Source organism: Dama dama, chromosome 23 (assembly GCF_033118175.1).
Source record: "Dama dama isolate Ldn47 chromosome 23, ASM3311817v1, whole genome shotgun sequence".
NCBI lineage: Eukaryota > Metazoa > Chordata > Mammalia > Artiodactyla > Cervidae > Dama > Dama dama.
In genome coordinates, this window is record NC_083703.1 from 57,441,682 (window position 1) to 57,465,107 (window position 23,426).

Sequence of the window (23,426 nt, forward strand, 5' to 3'; positions counted from 1 at the left end):
TAATAAATTGATAGGAATCAGTCTAAATTTTCAATAAATTTTAAAGCTTATTACAGAGCTATGGTAAAGAAGACAGTGCCATTCTGGTAGAGGAACAAACACATAGATCAATTGAACAGAATTAAAAAAAAAAAAAAAACAGAAATAGATTCGCACAAGTAGGTCCAACAGATTTTTAACAAAAGTTCAAGCAATTTGGTGAGGGGAGGGTAATCTTTACAATAAACAGTGCTGGAGTAATTGACATCCAGAGACAAAAATTGACCTCAACTAAACCTCAGATCTTACTTATATTAACATTAACTCTAAATGTGAAACAAGCTTAAACAGAAACTATAAAACTATAAACTCTAGAATAAAAAACAAGAGAAAAATCTTTAGGATCCAGGGCATAGGAAAGAGTTTCCAGACTTGACACCAAGAGTATGAGCCATGGAGGGAAAATGTATAAATTGAATCCCATCAAAATTAAAAATATCTGCTCTATGAGAACCCCTGCTTTGAAGAGGATAAACACATCAGCTATAGACCAGGAGACAGTATTTGTAAGCCCTATATTAGACCAGGGAATTAAACCTAGAGTATGAAAACTTAACATTAAAAAAAAAAATTTAAGTTTAAAAAAAATCCGAACTATATGCCAATATACAATAAAAATTAAATGTAAAAAAAATTCAACAACCATCCAATCAAAAAATGAGCAAAAGATATGAAGACAGACACATCGCCAAACTTATACAGATGGAAACAAGCACATGAAAAGACGTTCAGCACCACTAGCCATCAGAGAAATGCAAATTAAAACCACAGCGAAATATCACTGCACGCCCATCAGGATGCAGAAATGAAAAACAGTGATAACACCTAGTGCAGGCGAGAATGTGGAAATATGACATGAATGGCTGATGTGGGTATGATAAGGCCATTCTGGACAAAACTTTGGCAGTGTCTTTAAAAAAAAAAAAAAAAATTAACCTGCCACTACCATTTAACCCAGGGATTAGATTCCTGGGCTTTTATTCCAAAGAAATGAAAACTTAGATTCATATAGGAGACTGTGCACAAATGGTCATGGCAGCTTTATGTCTAATCGCTGATAACTGAAATCAGCCCTGATATCCTTCAACAGATGAACATTTAAACCAGCTGTGGTCCATCCATGTCATTATTACTCAGCAGTCAAAAGGAGTGAAATATTACATGGAACAATATTGATGAATCTCCAGAGAATTATGCTGTGTGAAAAAAGCCACACCCCAAGGCCATACACTGTAATTTCATTTATATGACATTCCTCTTTTTTTGCTATTTTATTTTTATTTTTTCCATTTTTAAATGGATGTGTAGCTGCTGTATAACCTTATATAAATTACAGGTATATAATAGAGTGATTCACAATTTTTAAAGGTTACACTCTATTTCATTATTATAAAATATTGGTTATAGTCTCCTTGTTGTACAATATACACTTCTAGCTTATTTTATCCCTGAGAGTTAGTACACCACCCTTATGACACCACCCTTATGGCAGAAAGTGAAGAAGAACTAAAGAGCCTCTTGATGAAAGTGAAAGAGGAGAGTGAAAAAGTTGACTTAAAGCTCAACATTCAGAAAACTAAGATCATGGCATCTGGTCCCATCACTTCATGGCAAATAGATGGGGAAACAGTGGCTGACTTTATTTTTCTGGGCTCCAAAATCACTGCCAATGTTGATTGCAGCCATGAAATTAAAAGACACTTGCTCCTTGGAAGGAAAGTTATGACCAACCTAGATAGCATATTAAAAAGCAGAGACATTACTTTGCCAACAAAGGTCTGTCTAGTCAAGGCTATGGTTTTTCCAGTGGTCATGTATGGATGTGAGAGTTGGACTATGAAGAAAGCTGAGCGCTGAAGAATTGATGCTTTTGAACTGTGGTGTTGGAGAAGACTCTTGAGAGTCCCTTGGACTGCAAGGAGATCCAACCAGTCCATCCTAAAGGAGATCAGTCCTGGGTGTTCATTGGAAGGACTGATGTTGAAGCTGAAACTCCAATGCTTTGGCCACCTGATATGGAGAGTTGACTCATTTGAAAAGACCCTGATTCTGAGAAAGATTGAGGGCAGGAGAAGGGGACAACAGAGGATGAGATGGTTGGATGGCATCACCGACACAATGGACATGGGTTTGGGTGGACTCCGGGAGTTGGTGATGGACAGGGAGGCCTGGCATGATGAGGTTCATGGGGTCGCAAAGAGTCGGACACGACTGAGCGACTGAACTGAATTGAACTGAACTGAATCTCGTATATCTGTGTTGCCCCATTCCCCTTCCCTCTCCTCACTGGTAAACCACTAGTTTGTTCTCTATATCTGTGAGTCTGTTTTTTTGTTGTTATATTCATTGGTTTGTTGTATTTTTTAGATTCCACATGTAAATAATATTATACTGTATTTGTCTTTCTTTGACTTTACTTAATTTGTCTTTCTCTGACTTCACTTAATCTCTAGGTCCATCCCTGTTACCGCACATGGCATCATTTCCTTCTTTTATGGCTGATATTCCATTGTGTGTATACACCACATTTTCTTTACCCATTCATCTCTTAGTGGACACTTAGGCTTGCTTCCATACCTTGGCAATTGTTAAAAAAAAGAGTGGGGGGATGCTGCTATGAAAGTTGGGGTGCATCAATCCTTTAGAATTAATGTTTTTGTTTCTCTCAAATATATACCCAGGAGTAGAATGGCTGCCTCTTATTAAAGTTCTTTTTTTTCCCCACTTATATAACAGTATTGAAATGACAGATTATGAAGCTGGAGAACAGATGAAAGGTTACCAGGAGTTGAAAGGAGTGCAGGGAGGAAGTGGGTGTGTCCATGAGAGATCCCTGTGGTGATGAAACAGTCTGTATCTTGACTAAATCAACATGCAGGCTGTGATTTGAAATATGTTACCATGGAGGGAAACTGGCTAAAAGGTACATGGGATCTCTTTGGATTATTTCTTACAATAGCATGAAATAAAGAAAGTGAAATTGTTAGTTGCTCAGTTATGTCCAACTCTTTGCAACCCCATGGACTGTAGCCTGCCAGGCTCCTCTGTCCATGGAATTCTCCAGGCAAGAATACTGGAGTGGGTTGCCATTCCCTTTTCCAAGGGATCTTACTGACCCAGGGATCAAACACAGGTCTCTTGCAGATTCTTTACTGTCTGAGCTGCCAGGGAAGCCCTACACCTGCATGGGAACCTACAATTATCTCAAAACAAAACGCCTAACTTATAAAAATAATAAATAGTAAATAAACAAAAAGAAAGAGCACTGAAACAGGAAGTGACCTTTGTAGCATGTGAGCCCATGTTATTTACTGTAGCATCTAGAGACCTAAAACCATATCCCTAGGCCTGGGCACCATATGGCTACCCTTGGAGAAACACTGACTTGATGCATGTCATTTTCCTCTGCATCATTTTCTTAAGATCAATTTATTTGTTCTCAGGTACCCTTATATTCAGAGGACATTTTTACATCACTGCCATAAACGGCAAGGCTCCACCATTATATGAGTGCAAATGATTATAATGATAATATGATATCAGTGAAGACCCTCAAAGACTTCTCACTTCATTGCAAGTCAAAGCAGAGGAAAGGCTGCCCTGACAGACTCTATAGAGAGTCCTGACTGTGACCATTCAGAGAAACTCAGTCATCCTTGCTCAGCCACACCCAGAAGGACAGAAGTCCCAGACCTTGGAGACCACACCTATCTTTGACCCTTTACTCAGCTCCCTTCAAGCTCTATGATTTTGTAAACTAATTTTTAAAGCACTGTAGGGCATCACTGGCTTCCCCAGTGGCTGAGCAGTAAAGAATTCACCTGCCAGTGCAGGAGACTCAGGTTCAATCCCTGGGTCAGGAAAATCCCCTAGAGGAGGAAACGGCAACCCACTCCAATATTCTTGCCTGGAGGATTCCATGGACAGAGGAGCCTGGCAGGTACAGTCCATGGGGTCACACAGGGTCAGACACGACTGAGCACACATGCATGCACACACAAGGCATCATTGGCCATGCCACAGGCTTTGTGGGATTTTAGTTCCCCGACCAGGGATTGAACCCGGGCCACTGCCGTGAAAGTGACGACAAGTGCCAGCCACTGGTCCACCAGGGAATTCCCAACCTCTAATGACTTTGAAAAAGTCACCTCGACTCTCCTTGCCATGATTTCCTTCTCTGAAGGTCAGGGCTTATGCCCACTTGTTCCGAGGATCAGACAACTGGCAAATGTGTATGGTGGTGGGCACTCTGCCCTGGGTGTTCTTCTCTGTGTTAATCTGACACTGACCTCCCCACCCCCCTTCTACAGTCTTGATTCTCTGCATACATGCTTGTGGTTTCTACCACGAGAAGGGCCTCTGGCTGGTAAGCACTTGGCCCTCCTGGCGGCCTCATTTCCCCTTGGCAACTAGGCAGTGATTACTTAAGTTTTGGGGGGTTCCCCCTCCCCTGTCTTCCTGGTCAAAGTAAAACCGAGGAAGCAAGCCTTCATCTCCTGGCTTCTCGGAATCTTCCCACAGTCCCCAAGCCTTGTGCAGAACCCAAACACTTGCTCTGATGGGTATCAGTCTTGTGATCCTAAAAGCTTGCCCTTAGCTAGGGTGCTAGAATTAGTTAAAAGGCACATAATTTTAAATCGGCCCTGACGTTGATTCTGCTTTTCCCAGTCGCCCGACGTTATCGTTCTTCTAAGTTGCATCCTGTCTCCCCTTGCATTCCGGCAGATAACATCTCGGCTCTCATTCTTACAGGAAGATTTGCGACGGGAGCGGAGAGGCATGCCACCTCTCAGGACATGGGCTCCAGGGCTTATCTGGCAGACCCTCCAGCTCTTAGCTATTTTGGACGCTGGGAACCCAAATATATATATAAATACATGGTCCCAGGTCCAGGGTCCCTTATAAATCTCATTGAAAAATGCTCCCCTTGGGTGGTTGCTCAGTAGAGCTGCTATAAATAGTATTGCTTTCAAATACCTTGACATTTAGATTACACTGTATGTTTTGTTTTTCTGACTCTTGGGCTAATAGAACTAATGTTCCTAACCAATTCACACCTTCAGTTTAATTAGATCCATCACTAAAAAAAAAAAAAAAAGAACTGCTTACAAAGCAACAGCAACAAATTTCCTTATAGGTTTTTCTATGTTCAGTAGAACACAGATTGCGGACTCAGTTTCTGACAGCCATTATGATTTGCAGTAAATATTTTGACAAAAAGAACAGTGATGGTAAGCACACAGGACAATTACTGAACTGGGTCAAGCCCAGTTTTATGTAGCATTTTCTTTTTAACTGTATGCTTGAAGATAAATATATCATTAAGAGTACAGGGTGAGAAAAAAAGGGTTTGTTTTTTAAAAAACTAACATCATCTATAGGCTTATCTGGTGAAGTATGTTACATACCTTGATGAAGAGAGATGTACCTGCAGCCAGTGGTGCTCCAACTCAAACACGAATGACCTGGCCTGAAACTGGGGAGACATCCGTGGCCCCAGAAAAGACAACCCAGAGCAGCGAGGCGCTGGCGTGACCTGCCTCCTACCCTCTTTGCTGAAATGGTGCCCACTCTACAGGCAGCATCTCAGAGGGCAGAGGCATCCTCTTTGCGTATTATAAAATAAAGTAAAAGAGTACGACCTCCCGTGGCTTGGCCTTTGAGTCAACACCAGGTTTAACTGAGAAAAGCACCATTTTGAACAACCTGGAGGAGACGCATGCAGAGATGAAACTTGGTCTGGCTCAGAAATAGGAAGTCAATTCTTTTCTATACATCACTTAATGTCACAGTAGCAACCTTTAAAAAACAGGAAGAGAGAGACGCAGAGAGGGAGAGAAAAAAAATACAGCCTCTGCTGAGGCCTTCAGTAATTGTGACTATTGATCTAACAGTGCATCTACCGAGCCTGCTGCTGGGAAATGGAGGAGTGGCACCCAGCATATCAGAGACGTGTTTGTTCTGTCTGTGCAGGCTGGTAAGAAGTAGAGCCAGCGTGGTTGTTTCCCTGGAGGTGGGGTTGGAAGAGGCATCCAAGAACCTCCCCACATAATACTGAAGGTTCTCAGGGCCCAGGTAGGGTATTTCCACTGCAAGTGATGAAGGCGAGAGGCCTGACAAGGATCTCTGTGATGCTGTCTTTATTTAAAGTATTGATACTTTGCTCAATTTGGAGTCACTTGCATTAACTTTTTAAATATGTTTTAATTTACTTTTTAAATTGGAGGATAATTGCTTTACAATATTGTGTTGGTTTCTGCTGTACCATTAATTTTTATTTTCAATACATTGCATGAAAACATTATCTTGATGACTTCAGTTTGGGGCACCCCTAAATTCTACATCCATGGTGGAGTTTTCTCTGACTCCCCACTCTAGTCCCTGCCCTGCTGTCTCTAACTTCGGAGGGAGAAAACACAGGAGTGACGGAGCATTGAAAAGTATAATAAATACGATCCATAAATATGTAAAAATACAGTATGTACAAGTTGAGTACATAAATAATAATTATTCTCAGTGGTGGAAGTTGAGAGGCAAACTGAATCTCTAAGTCACATAGAAAACAAACTTATGGTTACTAAAGAGGAAAGCGTGGGGAGGGATAAATTAGAAGTTTGGAATTAACAGATACGCACCACTCTATATGGGCTTCCCACGTGGTTCAGTAGTAAAGAATCCTTCTGCCAATGCAAGAGCCACAGGAGACAGGTTTGATCCCTGTGTGGGGAAGTTCCCCGGGAGGAGGAAATGGCAGTCCACTCCAGTAGTCTTGCCTGCAAAATCCCATGGACAGAGGAACCTGGCGGGTTACAGTCCATGGGGTCTAAAAGAGTCAGACGTTACTGAGAGGCTGAGCAGGCATGCACCACTGTATGTAAAATAAATAACAAGGACCTAGAGCACAGGGAACTATATTCAGTATCTTTAATAATCAAAAATGGAACAGGACTTTAAAAAGAACACATATATACATGTGTGTATATATATATATGTATATGTATATATATATATATATATATATATATATATATATATATATATATAAAGTTAAATCTGTGTACCTGAGACACAACATTGTAAATCAAGTTCAATTTGTTTTAATTGCAGCTATTGGTATGGTCAAAAAAAAAAGAGTCTCAGGGCTTCCCTGGTGGTCCAGTGATTAAGACTCCGCATCTCAATCTCCAGCTGGTCATGTCTCTAAGCCTCACGCTGAGCTAGATTGGGCTTGGGGAGGAATTTTACCTGGGTGAGTGGACTGGTCTTTGGAAGAACCACAGTCTGCAGATTCATGTGGATCCCACTCGCTGTACCTCCAGCATCAACGCCCGGGCACCTCCCCAGCTCTGTGGGCGCCAGGTGTGCACGTGGTCACAGGTAGTATGCAAGTAAGACTGGGAAAGCCGGAGGCAATGTCTCAGTGGTGTAGCATGAGCAGAACTCCAGTGTCCCTTCCCCTCCCTGGGACCCTCCAACATCTCCAGATCCCAGCACTGCCACCGGCAACCAATCCAATGTATTGCTACCTCCAGTTTTCCCATTTTTAAATACCATAGAACCACCCCCTGATCATGACACAGAAATAAAGCATCATGGAGGCCCAGGGAAAGACAGTTTGGGGAACTTCCTAGAGAAAATAGATGAGCTGGGTGTTGGAGGATGCAAAAGAATTTTCTGGGCAGGTGTAGCAGCAAGAGGCAAGCTGAGGAGGCTTGGAAATGCACGAAGGTCAAAGGTTTGTGTGTGCCCGGCTGTCCCCAAAAGGGAGAGAGAGAGTCATGGGACAGCTGTGGACCAGGGAAGGGAGAGGAGAAGACTGGAAGAGCTGAAGAGCTGGGCCTGCCCCTGGAGTAAGGCGAAACTCCCAGAAGTAGAGAGCCATGGGAGAGGATGCCGAAAGGGCTGAGAAGCAGGTAGACAGTCCCCCATCACCAAGGAAGCCCTCAGAAAAGAATCTGTCTCTACATCCAGAAAGGACTTTGATTTACTTTTTCTTTTTTCTCCTGAGTTACAGTGTGAATACACTTCATGAAGATAGCTTAATGGGAAAGTTTTCCTGTACAAAAGTCACTTAAAGAAACATGCCTTTGGAGTTAGTCGAAAATAAATATATCAAGGGATGATTAGATTAAAATGTCACATATCTATGCCACGGAGACATGAGGCAACAAAAAGAATGAAATCCGGACCCTGCAACAACATTGGTGGACCCCCCAACTACACTGAATGGACCCCCAACTACGCTGAGTGTATCCCCGACTACACTGGGTGAACCCCAGAACTACACTGAATGGACCCACAACTATGCTGAGTGGACCCCAGAACTATGCTGAGTGGACCCCCAACTATGCTGAGTGGACCCCAGAACTATGCTGAGTGGACCCCAGAGCTATGCTGAGTGGACCCCAGAGCTATGATGAGTGGCAGAAGCCAGACACCAAAGGCGACATGTCGTCTGGTTCCATGTATATGAAATGTCCAGAAAAGGCAAATCTGCAGAGACAGACAGTAGAGTTATAGCTCCTTAGGGCTGGGGGTAGGGAGGGGAGTGACAGCTGCTACGTGCAGAGGTTATTTGGGATAGGAGGGTGGAATGTTCTGGAATTCGATCATAGAGATAAGTGCACAACTTTGTGAATACACTAAAAACCACTAAATCATAGACTTTAGAAGGGAAACATTATGGTATGTGAATTATATCTCAAGATAATAAACAATCACTCCCCTTCCAATTTTTCTAAGTACTGTCACATAATTCAGCTGTCCAGATTGGACAGCAGATAACCAACCCAGTAAGCATGTGACAACAGTCACCAAAGAGAAAGAAAAATCATTTCCGAATCATTGTGAACTTGCTTTCTTGGGCCTTTTCTTTTTCCTCCCTCAAGGAAACAAACAGAAAAGATATATCACTCCCTTGCCAAGAGTAAGGCTCGTTTGGCAAAATTGCAGTCTGTGATGACAGTTCTCTAAAGCACAGCTCTCAGGTGTAGCTAAAAGAAAAGACAGCAAAACCAGGGCAGGACGGCAGATGTCCTGCAGGTCCAGGAAGACTGGGTGGGAAGAGGAATTTACACGAGGAGCAAAGCTGCATGGCTCCTGTGCCCCTTGACTCACATCCCCTTCCAGAAGTGGGGGCAGGGGGAGTCTAATAACCCCCTGCCTCTGGGGTTCAGTGACATTCTTGTCCAGAAGTGGGGCCAGGGGGAGCCTAATCACCCCTTACCTTTGGGGTTCAGTGCCCAGAATCTTCCCTGGCCCGCAGAGATGCAGCTGCATGGCACAAATCCCCAGGGTAGCTGCACCTGGCCCCCTTCTTGCAGCTCCGAGAGCAGCCCTCCCCCAGGACTCAGCAGGAGGATGAGTCTGTGCAGGAAATCTGGGGCCCGGGGACCCAGCTCAGCCTCGCCAGCAAGCAGGGCGCTAAGAAGATCTTCTCCGGGCTTCGGATGAGTCAAATCTGAAGTGACTACAAGACGCCTCCAGGTGTGGTCCTCTCTCCACATCCTGCTGCCAGCCCTTCTCTCCCCTACCTCCAGGGGCCTCTACAAAGTCTTGAACTGGGCCCAGAGCAGATCACAGTCCCCAGGGCATGTGTTAAACGAAAGGAAATGAGTGGATGTATCTGTTTGTTGTTTTCTGGTTTTCACTTTTGTGCGGGCAGCAGGACAACTTGTGAAGAACAGAGACCATGCAAGACCAGTCAGGACAGCCACCCTTCTCCTTCAACTCTCCTGAGATGAACCCTCACATCTCTCGTCCCTCTCAGGTTGTCTGTCCCGGGGTGTCCTAAATGATTGTCTGGGCTTCCCTCTTTGTCACCTGACGGCCTGCACAGGGTAAGCCTGAGGACTCTATCTACAGAGACAAACCCCATCAAATTTCTCCAGCCTTGAGCTAAACCCAGACCTTGCATGGGTGCCCATAGAGACCTACCAGCCAGGTGGGACCTGCCGGGATGGAAAAACCTCCAAGTCTCCAAGCTTATCAACTGCAGAGTGTTCAAGCGGGCTTCAAGCGGGCTTCAAGCGGGAGGCAGGGGCACACACGTGCACTCTTGGGAACATGCAGTTGGGTTTTCATTTAAGCCTCTTTCCTCTCTGGGTTCTGCTTGTCAACAGAGGTTTGTGACCACAATCCTCATGTAGTAAGAAATGAGGTTCACCTGTAGAGCTCCTTTTGAGGGGAGCCCTCCATAGGGCTCTGACTCATCCCCACGGCCGTTGTTCTCATTTCTGTGCAGATGGAAAAGCGCACCCCCCTGAAGAGTAGTCGCAGGAGTGGCCCCTGTTAATTACCTGCCTGTGTGTCCTCAGGGCCACTTCAACCATGTTTTTATTTAAAACATGCAGCATCCAGCCAGTTTTTGATTATCCATGATAATGGGGGTCAAGGGTCAGCTGAATAATTGAGATGGAAACTTTATTCCCACCAGAGGGTCTCCTGCACCCCCATCTCCACCTCCTGCCTTCCTCCTGCTGAGGAAGGAGGCGCTGTTGGATCGTGGAAGAGCTGGTGGCCTCGGAGGGGTCTCCGTTGGGCCAGTTCCACTTTCGGGATCCTACACCGGATTTCTGAGGGACCTACACCATACCCTCCCTTTCAGTCAGGGGGAGGGCGGTGGTGATGAAAAGGAGCCAGACCACTGCATGCCGGATCCTCATCCCCCAGCTGGGCGTCATCTTCATTTATATTTATAACATATTTCTTCAAATGGACATGTTTTTTGGCATTTAATTGTTTACAAACTGTAATCACAGTTGATGTGGTCATGATATACTTCTGTGATATCCATTAAAATAATTCCCTAGGTAGTCACTTTTTAAAAAGATATGTCAGAAGATACCACTTGACCCTCGTCTGGATCCTAGAATAGAAAGCCAGCATCCAGGGAAGACTGGAAGTCTAGATAATGTCTGGAATTCAGTTACAGTCGTGTGTCAACATTCTACATCTCTGTCACTGTGCACCCCTGTGTGCATGTCAGATGCTCACAGCGGGACAAAGGGCTAACTTTGCAACTTTCCTGTAAACGGAACATGACTCCAAGATAAAAAGTTTATCTTCAAAATGTTTAATAGAGATGCAGATGTAGACAGCAGACGTGTAGACACACCCTCTTCCGAAAAGGGTGGGACGAATTGAGAGAGTAGCGTTGACATTCATCCAGTACCACGTGTAAAACAGATAGCTAGCGGGGAAGCCGCGGTATATCACAGGAAGCTTAGCTTGGGGCGCTGGGATGACCTAAAGAGGTGAGGTGGGCAGGGAAGGGGGATAGGAGAGGGAAGCTCAAGAAGGAGGGGATCCATCTGTACAGGTATATTGTATATACATAAATGGATATATGTATGGCCGATTCAGGGCTTCCCATGTGGTGCTTGTGGTAAGGAACCCTTCTGCCAATGCAGGAGACAGAGACGTAAGAGACACAGGTTCGATCCTGGATGGGGAAGATCCCCTGGGGAAGAGAACGGCAACCCATTCCAGTTTTCTTGCCTGGAGAATCCCATAGACAGAGGAGCCTGGCGGACGACAGTCCATGGGGTCACAGAGGGTCGGACACGACTGAAGTAACTTAGCACACGCAAGCATGTAGCTGATTCAAATTGTTGTTCAGCAGAAACCAACATACCGTTGTGAAGTAATTATCCTCCAATTAAAAAAATTAATGTTTAATGGTTCCACCTAAATTTATGGAGGTCAAGAAATTAAAAAAAAAATACAGTACTCCAGGTCTAGATACCAATCTTGGGAAATGTCAGGTCAGACAATGTGCCAGCTCCTTAGACTCTTCTAGTACTCGGGATGGGCTGGGTTTGGGTTGGTTTCTCTGGTCCAGACCCATTCAAGGGAGGGTTGAATGAGGAAGCAGGAAGATGCCCCTGGCTGTGGTTCGGTGGGAGGGGGGCACAGGTTCTTCAGGACAATGTCCTTCTGATTCTCAAGACAGGTTCCCCAAAACTGTCCTCCTCCACCCCTGGTCAGCAAACAAATGCCCCCCTCCTTTTCTGGAACAGCTCCCATCACTCCAGCTTCCCGGCTCACACCAGGCTATGATCGTACTACATCCAGGGAAAGATTCAGAGCCTCCAGGGTCTATTACTGCCTTGTTGCTGATGCTCCTGCCATAATTGCTTGAGCAGTTCATTTCCCCAGACCATCGCCCTGACTCTGCTTTCCCAGAGCTAGAGAGAACAGAAGTGTCTGAGTGACAGACCAAAAGCCAGGCAAAGGCAATGTGCATTTTGTTCCCTACCATAGTATCCCTATTTAGGAAGGCATGCTGGGGCTCTTGAGCACTTGGCTGATCTGATTTTTAATCATCAAGTGTAAAAATGAAATCATTCCCAGAACCTGAAGTGATTTTTGTCAGCGTCACCCACTGTTTCTGTAGATTAATTTTTCAGACCAGAAAGAAAAGGCCTTACGTTTCAGCGATAAAAAGAAAAACTGGTTCCCCTCTTCCACCCCCTGTCAAAAGTTTCTTATGTAAGGAGTTTGTTTTCTTATTTTTTTTTTTTTAAGGGGAAGAGTTCACTGATCCAGATGGGGAACAAAATGGTAAGACCCCCACCCCACCTACCCCTTGGGAGATGGATTAATCAGTGTCTTTCGGATGTATTTACAAAAATGATATGTTTAAACATTTCAATAAACAGATTAAAACCAAGATTTGTATATCAGCCTCTGCCAGCTACTTCTCCAAGCCAAGTATCCTTTTGTCCTCATGAAACCAAATGATGACTGTTCCTCAAATCCAAGTCCTGGCCTAGGAGACCCCAGGGATTTTGTTCTCTTGGTGGCCTCTGAGCTCACGTTCTGGCTTTCTTTCCCACTGTCCCATCCTCTGGGTGTGTCCCTTTTATGTGGCTATTGTTCAGTCACTAAGTTGTGTCCAGCTCTTTGCAATCCCATGGACTGCAGCACTCCAGGTTTCCTTGTCCTTCACTCAGACTCACATCCATTGAGTCAGCGGATTGGCTTGTTTTCCCATCCAGGAGAAGCTGTGCTTTGTCCAATCTGCCCTGTCACCTCCCACTGCCCTGAGAAGGTTTTGCCATCACCGAACTGTTCTCATTGGAAGGACTAATGCTGAAGCTGAAGCTCCAATACTTTGGCCACCTGATGCTAAGAACTGACTCATTGGAAAAGAACCTGATGCAGGGAAAGACTAAAGGCAAAAAGAGAAGAGGGCAGCAGAGGATGAGATGGTTAGACAGCATCACCAACTCAGTGGACATGAACCTGAGCAAACTCAAGGAGATGGTGGAGGACAGGGAAGCCTGGCGTGCTGCAGTCCATGGGGTCACAAAGTCAGACTTTACTGAGTGACAGAACTGAGCAACAACAAAGTGCTCTTCGTCTTTTCTGTGATACGTGTTCAAGATGCTTGAGGAAAAATAAGGACAAAAACCAAACAGGCAGATACCAACCCAAAAAAGCCATGAAGAAGAAAACAGACCCACTCCTGGGAAATTGCATTCCACAGCTACTCAAACATTCACCAACAATTTCTTGAACACCAAACAGGTTTCAAGTTCTGTTCTAGGTCAAAGGATCAGGGGAGAATAAGATAAGGCCCCTGTGCGTGTGGGGCTCACCTTTTGAATAGGAGACAATCATATAGAAGAAAACACATAAGTGAATGAAGTCATTTCAGATAGAGATAAGTGATGAAGGAAAAAAATGGAGTGGTGTGACACATGATGAGGACAGCTGAAATGCAAGGATGATTCAGCCAAGGGGAAATCTGAGGGTGAGTTGTTCCAGACGGAGGGAGTTTGATGTGCAAAGGTCCTGGGGTGAGTACCCACTGGGCAACTTAAAACCAGCAGAAGGCTGATGGATATGCAGAACAATAGCAAAGAGGAAGATGCTACAAGATGAGACCAAAGTCCAATCAGAGGACAAGGGGTGTAGAGCTTTTGAGGCCACAGGTGGCTCAGATGGTAAAGAATCTGCCTGCAGCACAGGAGACCCAGGCTTGATCCCTGGGTTGGAAAGATCCCCCGGAGAAGGGAATGGCAATACTGGAGCCCCACTACAGTATTCTTGCCTGGAGGATTCCACGAACAGAGAAGCCTGGCGGGTTACAGTCCACAGGGTCGCAAAGAGTCGGACGTGACTGAGCAACTAACAGTAACGTTAAGACATGGCAGGGAGGTTGGGAAATTGGTTGAGAGAAAAAGGATCAGGACAGAGGAACGAGCTTTTCATCAGAGGTTGGAGAAGAGAGACCTTGGAGGAGGGAAAGTGGATGGAAAAGGAAGAAGAAATGTTACAAGTTTTGCTGTGGATCATGAGACTCCTCCCCAGCAGTGAAGAAACTCAAGCAAAGGACCTTACTGTTTGCCTATCAGATAAATCAGCTTCTGTCTCCTACACTGAATCTGGGGCTTGTAAAGCCACTTTGAGACTGGACCACATGAGTTCCTGTTCCAAAGGTGTTATATACTCGTTTTACAAGCTCGACCCATGTGTGTGACTATGTTCTGGACTCACGATTCCTCTCCCTGGAGCAGGAAAAGGTGATACAGCCGGTCTAGATGTTGCATCCTCTGTGAGGCGTGACCCAATTGTCCAGGCACCCCGAGACCTTCTCCTCTCTCAGGGAGCCCCGGCAGCTTGCTCATCCTTCCCCATGTACTTCAAACAGCGTATTGCAATGATTGGTTTACCCGTCAGCTTCTGTCACCAGTTGCACTGCTTGAAGATGGTGACAAATTTTAACTTTCTTAGCCCAGCTCCGCGGGGCTTCCCAGGTGGCACTAGTGATAAAGAACCCGCCTGCCAATGCAGGAGATGTAAGAGACGCGGGTTCGATTCCTAGGTCAGGAAGATTCTCTGTAGGAGGGCATGGCAACCCACTCAAGTATTCTTGCCTGGAGAATTCCATGGACAGAGGAGCCTGACAGGCTATGGTCCATGTGGTTGCAAAGAGTGGAACACAACTGAAGTGGCTTAGCACGCACGCATGCAGCCAGCTCCACACAGGTACTTGGTAAGCAACTGTCAGACCAACTTTCCAGCTGTGCTGGGACAGCCAAGGTTGGTTGTGGCTTTTTTCAAAGAAAGAGTTCCCCCTGGCACGAAATAGTGGGGCAGTAAGTCCCTCTCCAACGCTGGGCTGCCAACGCAACTTCCTACCGGGTCCTTTTCCCTCTAGGACCTTCCTGTTCTCCAGAACTTAGCATGACAGGGATGCTCAACGTCTGACTTGTCCTTCCTCAGGTGCACTTGGTGGGGGCAGGGGTGGCTAGGATCATCAGTTTGTCCAGTTTCCAGTTTGTCCAGTCTCCCCGATCAAGTCTGGGCAGCTGGGAGACCCAGGCTTCTGGGAGCAGCATCCTGCACAATGAAGCACTTCCCCAGTGGGCCTGGGAGCGAGACCGCTTGGTGAAGCAATCGGTTCCTCCCACCGTGCTTTCTGCTCCACGGGAAGCCCAGCCCAGGGAAGTGGGGGCCAAACAGAAATCGGGCCCTGACCTTCTCAAAAGTCAGGCAGCAGGGCTCAGGCATGCTTAATATTGTGTTGACTCCTTCCTGTTCTCGTGGGGTCCAGTTGTGCCGAGTTTGGCCCCAAGGGGAAGAACTCAGGGCAGTGCGGGCTAGGAGCCAGCGCACGTGTTCTCTGGAGGCGGAAAGGAGAGGGAGCCAAGAGGGGACGAACTCAGGAACACGGTCTGCAGGGGCCGCTCAGCCTGCTGGGCTGTGGGTGGAGAAGGCAGCCGAGCAGGATGGGAATGGATTGTGTGCCCGCCAGCAGCAAAGGTCCAGTGATCTCCTTTCACCCCCAGGCCCCCAGTAAACACCATGATCCTCCCATGACCAGAGGGCTGATTTTCAAACAGAATTCCATCCAACATCCTCACTCTAGTCACAGCTCCCTGAAGTGGTTTCCACTGCCTGCATGGTCGCCAGGGTGCTGGCCTCTGAGCACCTCTGCGGGCCCGTCCCAAACCCCACTTCCTATTTGCATCCCAGCCCACCCTGGCCTTTCAGCTCCTGCTGGCGTGGGGGCCCCATAGGAGCCACTCTCAGGCCTGAGGTCTGTGTCCATCCTTCCATCTGCACCTCATCGCCTTGCTCCAGACCTTCAGACCTAACTCAGATCTGGTTTCTTTTGGGGAGCCTGAGAAGAAGCTCACGTCACCATGCTTAACTGTTAACCCAAGCTCCTTTCTTCAGCAGACAAGACAGAGGGGCTGGGGCAGCCCACCCCTCCATCATCAGTCCCTGGGCTCAGCTGCTCTCTTGGGGAACACCTCCCAACATATGGGGATGCAGCTGGCACCAACATTTGAGGCCAACCCTGTTAATTCTAACAGCACAAATCCCAAACCATCTCACTTAAAACTCGCAAATATCTCCATGAAGACATTCCCATGAGAATTCACTCTCTCCCAAAAAGTCAGTGCCCAGGATTTGGGTTTCAATCCTCAGTGGACAGGGCTCTACCAAGCTCCCAAAATCTCAGAGCAGGTGTCTTAGGGCACCTAAAGTTGAACCTGGGCTCCGTTCTCACTAGTTGTGGACAAGTTCCTTTATCTTTCAAAGCCTTCATAGGCTGCTCTGTCTGTCAGGGATGATAATAACCCCAGGCACTTGGGTCAGTTAAGTTTATGGTGCTCCCCAAAAGGCGGGTGGACCTCTAACCCCAGTCAATGTTGATGGGAGCATTTTTGTGTGTGTGCTCAGTCATGTCCAACTCTTTGCGACCTCATGGATTGCAGCCCACCAGACTCCTCTGTCCATAGAATTTTCCAAGCAAGAGTACTGCAGTGAGTTACTATTTCCTTCTCCAGGGTATCGTCCCAACCCAGGGATTGAACCACGTCTCTTGCATATCCTGCATTGGCAGGCAGATTCTTTACCACTGAGCCACCTGGGAAGCCATGGTGGAAGCTAATGGGAACATTACAGCTGCAATTATTCTCATCAACAGCATCCATTCTGGGCATCTTGGCAGGAGGATGGCCAGAAAGAGGGACTGCCTCTTCCTCTCTGGAGAGAGATCCTGGGGGAGCCTGGGCAGGGCTTATCCTGAGAGACAGGAGCTGTGTGTCTCTCTGGGCATGCACAGATCACAGTGGCAAGTCATGTACACATCAATGTGCTCCCCCCGCCTCACACATCCACCTCCACATCAGCCCCCTTATATCCTCAGCCACACCAGAGAACATGTGTGTGCGTTTGTTCACACACACACACACACACACACACACACACACACACCTCCTGCCCCAGGCCAAATGTGCTCCAGGAACGTGGACCTCACCAGGTCCCAGCAGCGCTCAGCCCAGTATACTTGCCATAGCCAGAGACCCAGGACAGTAGTGGGGTGCAGGTGGGATGAGCTCATGGACTCCCACAGGTACACACTGCCAGGCGGCCGAGTGTATTTGCATATAATTTGCATGTGTTGATACAGCCTTCCCATCTCTGCACAGAGCGTTTCCAAGCTAACCTGTTATTACTGCTCCTCCAAAGCTTCATTTTCTAGGCGTTTGCACTGCTTACCCACCCACTGTCAGAAAGTCCTAGGCAGGGAGGCGGAATCTGAGCACCTGGAAAGTCAGACCAGCCTCCCTAGGTCTCAGCTGCTCCCCGGGACAGCGAATTTCATCACGCCTCCCCGGGAAAGACCCAAGGAGACCACCTTGTATATAAGATGTTACCGTGTGCCTGGAGCCAGGTACCCATTACAACACAGAGGCAACTTTATTCTCCTCAGGGCCCAGGGAGCTAGTCTGATGGAGAACTTGACCCCAGCTCCTCCCAGAAAAAGTTTTTCAAGTTTGCGTGGGCATACCCTATACTACAGATACTACTACTGAGTGTGTGTGTGAAAGTCGCTCAGTTGTGTCCGACTCTTTGGACCCCATGGACAACACAGTCCATGGAATTCTCCAGGCCAGAATCCTGGAGTGGGTAGCCTTTTCCTTCTCCAGGGGATCTTCCTGACCCAGGAATCAAACTGGGGTCTCCTGCATTGCAGGCAGATTCATTACCAACTGAGCTATCAGGGAAGCTCATACTACTACTACCTGTAGCAGATATATAAAAATGAAGAATGCCCTGAAAAAAAAAAAAAATATATATATATATATATATACCCACATACATATATATCTTTAAATGAATCACTGTGCTGCACACTTGAAACTAATATTGTAAATCAACTATACATCCATTTTTAAAAATGCATGATGGGGGGCTTCCCTGGTGGGCTCAGTGGATGAGAATCCACCCGCTGCGGCAGGAGACATGGGTTCAATCCCTAGTCCAGGAAGATCCCACATGCCAAGAAGCAACCAAGTCTGAGTGCCACAACTACTGAGCCTGTGCTCTAGAGCCCAGGAGCCACAACTACGGAGCCCACATGCTGCAACTATTGAAGCTGCTGCTCCCTGCACCTGTACTCTGCAACAAGAGAAGCCACTGCATGAGAAACCTAAGAATACAGCAATCAGAGAGTAGTCCCTACTTGCCGCAACTAGAGAGAAGCTTGCACAGCAACAAAGACTCAGCACAGCCCCAAAAAATAAAAATAAATAAATAAAATTATTTTTTTTAAAAAGGGAAAGAAAAAAAAATGCAGAATGGTCAGTTTCCTGGTGGTCCAGTGGCTAAAACTCCATTTTCCCAATGCAGGGGACCTAGGTTGGATCCCTGATTGGGAAACTAGATCCCATATGCCACAACTAAGAGTTGGCATGCCACAACCAAGATTGAATATCCCACGTACTGCAACTGAGAACTGGTACAGCCAAATAAATAAATAAAAATAAATGTTTTTAAAATAAAAAATTAAAAAAATTACAGGATGCCTAGTTAAATTTGAGTCTAGAAGAAACAACAAAGAATAAGCTAGTATATCCTGTGCAATCCTTATACTATAAGAGCATTCACAGCGTCCCTGAAGTCCAGCTGGGCACCCTGTATTCTATCGGACAGCCCTACCTAGGACCCCAGATCACTGGTTTCCAGTATCTAGATACTAGAAACCCATCGATTTCTAGTATCACTAATACCATGTTTTTTCCCAGCTTTTAGCTAAGACCAGAGGAACAGGGCTTTACTGCCTAACTGTCCAGCTTCCCACTGTAGGACAGAAAGCGAGAGGAGGGGCTCCACATGAGGTCAACTGAGAACTGCCAGGAGACACAGGGGGAGGGAGAACACGTGTTTCCTAATTTAGTTAAACATCGAAAACCTGTTCCTCTTCTGTGTCTGGGAGGAGCGCGGTGGTTATCACTGTGGACGTGAGCCCACGTTTCCTGTGGCGAGAGACACGTGTGTTTGCATCAACAGGCCCTGTTTCCAGGGAGCCCCTCCCCGCCAGGATGTGAGGCCCACGGCGGTCACAGAGGAGGAGGGGGTCAGGAGGGCCTGTAGGTGGGGCTGCTTGGGAGCTAGGGGCCCTGGAGACCCCGCCCCCTCACGTGGGATGACCACCTCCACACTGGACCCCTGTCCAGCTTCCGCATCCCACTGCAGACAACTGGCCCTCCCCAGGACCATAGGTGACAGTTGCCTAGCTGCAGACCTTTGCTGGGGGGTGGGAACTCAGCAGGGAAGGAACAGGGCTGGGGAGCCTTTGCCCTTCACCTGCCAGTGAGCACAAACCTGCAGGGAGGCCACCCCTCCGGCCCCACAGGCCTCCCTCTGGTGGCCTGAGCTCTGGCTCTTCCAATAGGACCCCTGTACTTACAGAATGGGCAGGACTCTGCCTGCAGACACCACAGGTAAACACGTGCCTCGCCCAGGAGTGAGGGAGCAGAAAATTCTCCATCAAGCATTTTTTAGAGGAAAGAGTTATTTTATAGTAAAATCAGTGGATCTACTGTGGAAGGCAATGCAAAAAATAACATACGTAAGGCTCCGTTTCCTCCTCCATCAAAAGGTGATGGGATGGCTGCAGCCTCCCAGGCATTACAAGGACTAGAAAAAGAGATGCAGGCAAAGTCCTCCTTCCCTGTCATAACACCGGGCAGTCAGAGTCAGCAGCAGCAGTCACCTTCTCTGATCATAGTTTTGAACTTATCCCTTCAACTGGCCTGGCATATCAGACCTCTCTGCACTTAAACAAATTACAAAGCTGTGAAAGACTCCAGGTTTTCAGCACCGGGGGAAGTTTTCACTTGGTTTTCTAAGGGCATCCTCTGGTCAGGTCTCAAACAGGTGACAAAAGCCTGAAGGTCTGTCACCTGCCCTGTCTGATGTGCCCAGGTGGGTACCCATCTCGTACACCAGTGGCCACACACTTGGTGAACCACCAGAGGTTCCCATTAGAACGGAATTCCTGTTACTCAACCACTGGATCCCCACTCATCACCCCCTGCCAGCTAGGTGTTCCCAGCCCAGAAAAATCCATCTGTGGTTGCTGAAGAGGCTCTGGTAGAGGATGTGATGGGCCATGTTCAAGGAGCTTGGTGTGGTCAGAAGGGCATGCATGACTCACCCAGTCACACACAGTTCACATGTGTGGGCTCGGGATCCTTGAGTCCGCTGCCTGGGTTGAAGGACAGAACCCAATCTCAACAAAACACCCAAGTCAGTTCCCTGCCTACTCACACCCTCTCGGTGGTCCTGACCCTCCTTCTTAAGAACTTCTCAAATTCAGTGATGCTGATCTCCCTTGAGGACCTGAGCACTGAACCTGCCCAGTGGCCATCAGAGATCATTCATACTCTTTGTATTTCTTCACTTGATAGAGAGGCCAGCCACTGCCCTGGGACGCTCCTGGGTGTGGTTGTCCATGCCCCTGTCTCAGATGGACCAACCATGAAAGACTGATGAACTAAATGAAGACCATACATAGGCAGCTCTGAACACCTAGTCATCAATGACTGAGTCTGACTGTAGGGTCGTGGGGGGATATTTGGATTAATTTAAGAGAGGATAAGAGATGTCTCCTCGAATCAGGGGCTGGAATGCATTCACACTTTCTTACTGAGCTAATAGTTGTTGCAAATGTACAAAGACAGTTGTCTCAATGGTTCCACTACTGCTCGGCCTTCTCTTTCTCACGCTTGCCTCTTCCTCAAGCCAGCTGTTATCCTGTTTTCACCTCAGAGAGCGAGGCACCCTGCTCGGGACAGCTCCTGCCTCTAAACTGCTCTTTCAATACAGCCTGGGCTCTGAAATATGAACAGGCGTTTCGGGGGTAAGTAGCCTCAGGTGATGGCAACCCACTCCAGTACTCTTGCCTGGAAAATCCCATGGACGGAGGAGCCTGGTAGGCTGCAGCCCATGGGGTCGCTAAGAGTTGGACACGACTGAGCGACTTCACTCTCACTTTTCACTTTCATGCATTGGAGAAGGAAATAGCAACCCACTCCAGAGTTCTTGCCTGGAGAATCCCAGGGACAGGGAGCCTGGTGGGTTGCCATCTACGGGGTCTCACAGAGTCGGACACGACTGAAGTGACTTAGCAGCAGCAGCAGCAGCAGCCTCAGGTGATGGCAACCCACTCCAGTACTCTTGCCTGGAAAATCCCATGGACGGAGGACCCTGGTAGGCTGCAGTCCATGGGTTCGCTAAGAGTCAGACGTGACTGAGTGACTTCACTTTCACTTTTCACTTTCCTTCATTGGAGAAGGAAATGGCAACCCACTCCAGTGTTCTTGCCTGGAGAATCCCAGGGACGGCAGAGCCTGGTGGGCTGCTGTCTATGAGGGCGCACAGAGTCGGACACAACTGAAGCAACTTAGCAGCAGCAGCAGCCTCAGGTGAAATTTCAGCCAACATCTGACCAATTCCAAGCCCCATGATGAGTCCCTGCTAAAATATTACACTACGTCCTAACTACCTTGGGAGTGATTCTCTGCTTACAAAACACACTTTGTCAATATTCACCCAGTGTGGAGATTAGGGAGCCCCGTCCTTCTTCTCTGTGGTGGTAGAGATGCCCCTAAAGCCATCTTTTTTTTTTTCATCCCAAGCCATGATCCAACATCTTTTTCCCCCAATTTTGACTCCGTACAGCCTTTCCTTTTTGAAAAACAAAGCATAACAATTGCAATTCTCCCTTGGCCAGTGGCCAGACATCCACGGGTTGGAGCCAGGAGATGAACGGATACACCCGGAGAGGGCAAGGTCAGAGATCGCAACACTCTGGACGCGTGTTTGTGCAGGAGACCAAACCCCAAGGCCCGAGAGCGCCCAGACATGAGGGTCGACACCTCCTGGTTTGAATAACATGTTGAGGACCTTCGGAATCTGTGGATGAAACACGCCTATGACATTAATTAATGCCAGGCAAACTGTAACAGCAGATCTTAGAGACTAAAAATAAACCTATGCCAACTGATTCATCCTTCACTGCACAGAATTTGGAGCTTTTTTTCTCTGCTTCTCTTCTCCAAGTACGTTACATTATGGCCTTTTTCCTTTCCCTCCATCTTTGTCGTTCTCCTCTAATCCCTCTCCTTCTGGTCCAGAGGTTGAAAGTGTCCAGAGGAGATGTCCCCACTTAGCTCCCCTCCGACCCACAAACATGCTTATTAAGCAAGGAAATCATTTCTTTTCCTGGCTCCCATGGCGGTGAGCTATGTAATTTGTCCTTAATATTTTCCATACGGATGTTGCTGCCTGTTGCCTCACACACACACACACAACTCTATAGCTTCATTTCCGATTACAGTCCGTTCTATTTTAAACTTTGTTGATTTCTACTGGGAAGGAAGCCTATTTCATAGAGATTAGCTGGACAGCTGGATCTGATTGCTTCTGATTACCGGGCTTGGGGCCACTGGGCAGACAGGTTTCCCAAAGCCCCATAGATGGAGAACCACTCTGTAGGGACCCACTTTGGGGTCAGTACTCACTCCAGGGAGGAAGGTCAGTGGCCTCAGTCGGAAATCAACAGGTCAAGCCAAAGGCAGGGTCAGCCCTTAGTCCACGTCTCAGCTCAGGAGGCTGTGCTGAGAGGTGGAAGAGGGGGCCTGAGAAGCCCCCTGACTCCAAGGCACTCACGGGGACCTGAGTGGGGGCTTGTGTCACAAAAAACTGCGTGTGCTTGGAAGAGAGCATCCATCATGCTTGCCTGATAGAATCACTCGGGAGGTGACAGACAAGGCTCAGTGATTAAGCTCCCTTCATCTGGCCTTGCCTCCCAGACCTCCAGGTGCACAAAGAAATCACAAAGACCTCTCTCACCTTGAAGTGGTCAGTCCACAGGCAGGTGGGGGCTGCCGCGCTCTCTGGAAAACCGGTGGCTCCGATGAGGCACGAGTTTCCTCCCTCCTCATCCCATGTGTGCCTTTGCTTCTCTTTCTGCCTTCTCTAGAGGAAACCGAGTGCTGGAAATTTTGTTTTAATTGTGTGTGTGGAGGATGGTGGGTGTCGGGGGTGCAGGGTGGTGGGGGGTGGGTGGAGGG

General features: G+C 47.3%; 1 protein-coding gene across 3 annotated transcripts in view; it reads right to left on the minus strand.

Annotated features, from left to right (window-relative positions):
* Nucleotides 1–5,777, minus strand: part of ZNF831 (zinc finger protein 831) — a 91,302-nt gene extending 85,525 nt beyond the window's left edge. For all 3 annotated transcript variants that reach the window (XM_061126909.1, XM_061126910.1, XM_061126911.1), the window contains exon 1: nucleotides 5,448–5,777. The gene's annotated coding sequence lies outside the window, so the exon portion shown is untranslated. The remainder of the gene's footprint in view (nucleotides 1–5,447) is intronic.
* Nucleotides 5,778–23,426: the final 17,649 nt, after the last annotated feature.